Source organism: Sinocyclocheilus rhinocerous, unplaced genomic scaffold (genome assembly GCF_001515625.1).
Source record: "Sinocyclocheilus rhinocerous isolate Xijiao unplaced genomic scaffold, SAMN03320098_v1.1 scaffold628, whole genome shotgun sequence".
NCBI classification, from domain to species: Eukaryota; Metazoa; Chordata; class Actinopteri; order Cypriniformes; family Cyprinidae; genus Sinocyclocheilus; species Sinocyclocheilus rhinocerous.
Window position 1 is genome coordinate 552,072 of NW_015650779.1, and position 7,328 is coordinate 559,399.

Here is a 7,328-nt window from a genome sequence, read left to right on the forward strand (position 1 = left end):
ATTCAAGTAGCTAAATGTTATAATTAATTAATTCAAATAAATGTGATCTTACCGCACTATTTCATCTCTTTCTGATCTGAAGCGGGCAGAATGCTGAGCTAACGAGCTGTAGCTTCGCGTCAGGTGGTTCTTTATGGAAGCCTGTTTCAAAAAAAGTCAGAATTGTGAGATAAAAATTTGCAATTACCACTTTTATTTTTTATTCAGTGGCGGAAACGGGCTTCCATAGATCTTGCCTTCATGTCGTGCATTAAAATCGTTCAATGTACAGCTAGCCGTGCATCAGCTCTTATGTATTCGCTCTTTAGCAGCAGTTTTTTACAGCAATATTTAAATGACACCCTGGTCATTCGTGGTGTAGCCAAAATGGTCCCCACACTATCGACAGGCGTTTCTCTGGTAGAAATAAAGCTTCGCTGTTTGGTCCCTCTGTCAGTTCATCTAATGCATGCAGTAGCCTCCGTGCCTCTGATAAGCACGTCATTTTAAGCTGGTGCACCGCTAGTGTAACTTTTTTCGTTTTGCGCAAGCTGCAACAGTTCCGTTCCGTGTAACACAAACACTCGGTTTAGCGGAACCTTTACGATTAATTAACCGTGACGGTTTAAAGCGCGGTTAATCGCGAAACCGGTTAATCGCTGCATCCCTAGTCCCACTCATCAAACTATGACAGGTCCTTTACTGCACAAATACGGTCACTGCGACACTCTAAAGTGATGAAACTATGGCGCCATGTGCTTTTTAAAACCATTTTCATAGGTTTCACATTATATTGTTGGCTCGGAAAATATGTAAATGCGCATGCGCAGTAGCCGCAGCTGTATCCCTTCTAGCCTTAAAGGGTTAGTTCACCCAAAAATGAAAATTAGCCTGTGTTTTACTCACCCTCAAAGCATCCTAGGTGTATGTGACTTTCTTATTTCAGACAAATCCAGTCGGAGTTATATTAAAATTGTCCTGGCCCCTCCAAACCTTTCAATGGGGGTAAGCGGGTGTTGGCTGTCACTGCGTTAAGCTAACTGAGACTTGTTATAGCACTTGCGTATCATTGCTCTTTTGTTGATTTTGATTGCTTCCATTGTCCTCATTTGTAAGTCGCTTTGGATAAAAGCGTCTGCTAAATGACTAAATGAATTATTCATGTATCAAAATAATTTAAGAACCTCTGAGCTTGAGTTGTGTGCTCAAGCAGGGTATCTGTACTTTTACTCAAGTACTTCAATTGTGTAGGCCTACTTTGTCCACTACTGATATTTGCACCCTGAATATGGCTTGAGTGATTTTTCAGTCCTAGAGGGCCACTGTCCTGCAGAGTGCAACTCCAACCAGCTCCAAAACACCTGCCTGGAGATTTGTATGGTAATCCAGAAGACCTTGATTAGCTGGTCCAGGTGTGCTTATTTAGATTGGAGCTAAACTCTGCAGGATAGTGGCCCTCCTGGAACTGAATTTGACACCCCAGCGCTAAAGGATTTTTATCTGTAAGTCTGATCGTTGAAATGTAATACCACACCTCTCCTCAGCAAGCCACATGATTTATGTCAAATATCACAAACTAAAGTATGAGTTGTAAAGTTTAATACTAATGGCATGGGTGTAGAGTATTCAGGGGATGCGTAAATTCGTCCCCTGCAATTTTTTTCAGGAAAGTGTGTTTCGGGAAAGGGCCGGTGTCAAGATTCAAAGGGACAAGATAGTCTATGCATGTCATGATGTTTTATTTGCTTCCAAAACGTGGTGATGTGAACATTATGGAGTGCTAAACGCTCTCATGCAGTGTATGTTTCATTCATACTCTAAGCCGGAGGGCGCTCTCGCACAGAGAGTCCAAAACGGACTCATAGAAGTAATAACTTATGACGGGCCAGGCCTGCGATCCAGTTCATTTTTTATGCCCTTCCCTCGCTAGTTTCCCTCCGTCTCGTTTACTTGGATGTACGTCATTGATTACATTGCATGAGTGCCCATTACCGGTGGAACCCTTTCATTGGGCTGAACTGGAACGTCCTAAGCCCTTGACTGGAATCTGCTATGGAGTTGATTTGTTATTGAAATTATTTTCCCTTACGAATTAGTTTGATGTAGCATTCTGTGTATACAGTATATAGGTATGTTTAGGCTGTTTTACATATTTAAAAAAACAATTTATTTATCATAGAGCTGGTTGGTGTGGGGCAAATTAAATGCAATCGTGTTGCATTGTGGTATATGAATTGGTCTGAAGGGTACATATGAAGTAGACTTGCTCACTCAAAATCGAGGGATCGAGGGTCTGTCCATATATTCTTCCCTCATCCACTTCACAAAGTGGAACGCACCACAAAATGGCAGTGAGTATTCCCCTGAGGGGAAGTACGTAGAGAAGTTCGCGAGTGCACGTCTAAAAGTGAAGTGGAACACAGCCCTAGAAATCCCTAATGGACCTTTTTCACATTTCTAGGTTTCTCAGCAGCGGAAGTCGTCATAGTTTGGTAAACTTCTATAGCAGTGAATGGGAGACTACCACAAATTTGTATTTTTTGCATTCCAATTTGCTCACATAGCAAAAGAAAAACTCCACGATAGTGTTTTCACAACTTTCAAAAAAAGGGGAAAAAAATAGAGAGAGACCGATAACGGCAGCCAGAAGAGAGAACTGTCAAATTTACCGTCACTCCCATAGATGCTGTATTAGAAACACCCTCGCATTAGCGTTAACTTTTTTATTTATTTATTTTTGTAATTTGATGCAAAGGTAATATACTACAAAGAATAGTTTTATAAATGTATATACATAAAAATAAAAAAAAAGAAAATATAAAAAACTTTGGAAAATTTTATGCTGATGCCGATGCTGATGACCGTTTATATGCATCATCACAGTCTTGTGAAAAGGGTCCATATGGACAAAGGAGCTACCTAAGGTCTATACAAACCAAACATAAAACTGCCATTAGGAAAACTATAGAATACAAATAATTGTCCAGCAGTGTATTTAATTTCTTAGCCAATTAAAAGTATAAAATAAGAGAAAAAAGGTATTATTACATTTGACATTTCTGTTCGCCTCTCTTCTGAAATGATGGCTATGCCCCTGACTAATGGTTAGGAGTTTGTTCAAATCACTAACCCTAATTATGACCAATATTGATGCTTAGTGAACAGTGTCTAGTAGTATCTAGTAATAGAATAAATATAGAAAGCTAATCAATATTATCATTACTAGGCAGAAGGCAACAGCGACTTTGTCCATTGGCTTCTTATGCTCACTTTTATATTATAGGTGTGTGATGGTGAAGTGGTATGTGACTAAATATTGATCTTAGCCAATCTGTCATGTTTCTCATTGACAGGAAGGAACACTATAAGATCAAAATGAGAGCCTGTCATGAGTCAGCAGTGGTCCAGATGGCGTCTTCCCTTTGGAAGTATCTGCCCTCTGACCTCTAGAACCTTCTCCACATCCCAGCCAATTGCGCACAGCTATCCCTGGCTTGGCACTTAGAACCCCCTCCTGCTCAGGCATCTGGTCACCTTGAATAATGTACGTAATAACAATAACTTGAGTCATAATGGGCTTAATGCACAGCAGGGACAAAAGGTCAGATTACCTCTAGAGAAAGACACGCCCACATCTCATCATGCTCTTCCGTCAAAAAAACAAAAAAAATTAATAATAATTGTATTCCATTTGACTAGCACTCCCTGTACAGCGGGACTAATGTTGTTACAGAAGATGTTCAATAATGTGATCTTGGAGGATTGTTCCTGCATTCTCTTAAGTGGTCAAGTGAGACCCAATTAAACTAGGTTAGTTATATTGATTCTCTGTGTCTGAGTCATTCTTTTGATTCGGTTTTGTGGGCTAGCTTTGGCCCCTGCTAGTAGATGCCACATCTACACTATTGGATAGGAAAAAAGCAAACTGATGCAAAAAAACAAAAACATATTTTGCAAATGACATTATAAATCACAAAAATGTCATTGTGTTTTAGTATGTGACATATTCTGTGACATACATGGTTGTGTTTCCTGTTTGACATGCATGAGTAAAAAGGGGGTGAGTAGGAGGAATGCTTACTTTCTGTTGACCATTCTAGACGTTTTTTAAACATTCTTTTTTGCTGATGCCCTTATATAAGCATTTGCGATTCATTTGGAGCCCGAGTCTGAGCAGCAGCGATTCATTTGGAGCCCGAGTCTGAGCAGCAGCGATTCATTTGGAGCCCAAATCTGCGCAGTACTGATTCATTTGGAACCAGAGATACAGTAGCGATTCGTTTGGAGCCCGATTCTGAGCAGTAGCGATTCATTTGGGGCCTGAGTCTGAGCAGTAGCGATTCATTTGGAGCCCGAGTCTGAGCAGCAGCGATTCATTTGGAGCCCGAGACTGAGCAGTAGCGATTCATTTGGGGCCCGAGTCTGAGCAGTAGCGATTCATTTGGAGCCCGAGTCTGAGTAGTAGCAATTCATTTGGGGCCCGAGTCTGAGCAGTAGCAATTCATTTGGAGCCCAAATCTGCGCAGTAGTGATTCATTTGGAACCAGAGACACAGTAGCGATTCATTTGGAGCCCGATTCTGAGCAGTAGCGATTCATTTGGAGCCCAAATCTGCGCAGTAGTGATTCATTTGGAACCAGAGACACAGTAGCGATTCATTTGGAGCCCGATTCTGAGCAGTAGCGATTCATTTGGAGCCCAAATCTGCGCAGTAGTGATTCATTTGGAACCAGAGACACAGTAGCGATTCATTTGGAGCCCGATTCTGAGCAGTAGCGATTCATTTGGAGCCCAAATCTGCGCAGTAGTGATTCATTTGGAACCAGAGACACAGTAGCGATTCATTTGGAGCCCGATTCTGAACAGTAGTGATTCATTTGGAACCAGATACACAGTAGCGATTCATTTGGAGCCCGATTCTGAGCAGTAGCGATTCATTTGGAGCCGAGTCTGAGCAGTAGCGATTCATTTGGAGCCGAGTCTGAGCAGTAGCGATTCATTTGGAGCCGAGTCTGAGCAGTAGCGATTCATTTGGAGCCGAGTCTGAGCAGTAGCGATTCATTTGGAGCCGAGTCTGAGCAGTAGCGATTCATTTGGAGCCGAGTCTGAGCAGTAGCGATTCATTTGGAGCCGAGTCTGAGCAGTAGCGATTCATTTGGAGCCGAGTCTGAGCAGTAGCGATTCATTTGGAGCCGAGTCTGAGCAGTAGCGATTCATTTGGAGCCGAGTCTGAGCAGTAGCGATTCATTTGGAGCCGAGTCTGAGCAGTAGCGATTCATTTGGAGCCCAAATCTGCGCAGTAGTGATTCATTTGGAACCAGAGACACAGTAGCGATTCATTTGGAACCCAATTCTGAGCAGTAGTGATTCAATTGGAGCCCGATTCTGAGCAGTAGCGATTCATTTGGAGCCGAGTCTGAGCAGTAGCGATTCATTTGGAGCCAGAGTCTGAGCAGTAGCGATTCATTTGGAGCCAGAGTCTGAGCAGTAGCGATTCATTTGGAGCCAGAGTCTGAGCAGTAGCGATTCATTTGGAGCCAGAGTCTGAGCAGTAGCGATTCATTTGGAGCCAGAGTCTGAGCAGTAGCGATTCATTTGGAGCCAGAGTCTGAGCAGTAGCGATTCATTTGGAGCCAGAGTCTGAGCAGTAGCGATTCATTTGGAGCCAGAGTCTGAGCAGTAGCGATTCATTTGGAGCCAGAGTCTGAGCAGTAGCGATTCATTTGGGGCCCGAGTCTGAGCAGTAGCGATTCATTTGGAGCCCAATTCTGAGCAGTAGTGATTCAATTGATTTGGAACCGATTCTGAACAGTAGCGATTCATTTGGGGCCCGAGTCCGAGCAGTAGTGATTCATTTGGAGCCGAGTCTGAGCAGTAGCGATTCATTTGGGGCAGAGTCTGAGGAGTACAGATTCATTTGGAGCCCGAGTCTGAGCAGTAGCGATTCATTTGGAGCCGGAGTCTGAGCAGTAGCGATTCATTTGGGGCCCGAGTCTGAGCAGTAGCGATTCATTTGGAACCTTTCATCTGAGCAGCATTTAACATACAGTACATATAAATTAATGTAGCCTAACTGTTTGCTATTACAATTTTAACAGGTATTTTCGGAGATAAATTTCAAAGTTCCGTTTCTCTTTTGGCTTCTTTTTGGCCGGGTTATGATTCTCCATGTCGTAAACTCTAGGGACAAGGCTTCTAAACCGGGGTGATATTCAAATGATGATTGTTTTCAGCTGCCACATTCATCAACATACGATCATTCATAGGATGGGATTGGTGGCATATGAATGTTTCATGAATCACACGTGAACTCGTAAGTCGATTTGTGTGCCTGGATATGTGGAAATATTACGAAATCTGTAAACAGAGGCCAGAGACGGGACACGATAAAGACGGATGCAAAGAGGAGAGAACAGACGCATCAGCAGAGAAAGTACAGGAGAGCAAGCTCAATGTTCACGATGCTCAAAATATTAGATGAAAATCCTACATTTTGAATTGGGAGTGAGGGTTGAAGGAAATGCAATTCACATCAGTACAGTAGAGAGAGCAGCTTAAACAAACCTTTCAGCTGTTCTGCCATTCTTGATTGCATGAAGAATAGGACGCAGGAGAAGAAAGGTCAACACTCTTCAGCAATAATAATAATAAATGAAACACAAATGCTGTGTTTATTTTAGCTCATTAGTTTGGTTAAATTAGATCATTGAAAATCAGCAGCAAAGGCATTGGTTAATAAAATTGGATTCAATTTATAAAGGATATTTGTGTTATTTGACGTTGTATAATTACTGTGTATATGCGTAATATTCTGAGTTCTGTTCTTATGCAAGTGAGATACATGTTTACATCTAGTCTAGATCTACAGTAACATCATGTTCAGACTGTGCACAGCAACTCCTCTGCACTTACTCCTGATTTCTCTCAACATGAGGACAGGAGAGCTAACAGTCAATACATGGGAAAACAATATAACTGGCATTACTTATTTGAAAACGTAATATTTTCTTGTAAATTAAAATGTAATGCGATACTTTACTAGTCACTTGAAAAAAGTAGTCTGATTATATAACTTGTGTTACATGTAATGCGTTACCCCCAAAACTGGTTACATATGATTTTCATGGCTACTAGTGTGAGAAGACAATGTGCGCTTGACTGTGTTCTAGCCGCTATTGTAAGCTGCTGTCTGAACAGATGTTTCGAGACTCAAACCTGTACGTAAATATGATGGTAAACCCTAAACACTGAGAGTGTGAACTTGCGGGGATGCACACTTAGGATAGTTCTGTAAAGATCAGTGCTAAAGGTTTTGCAGCAGCATTGTAAAATTAATGTGGTTTTGACTC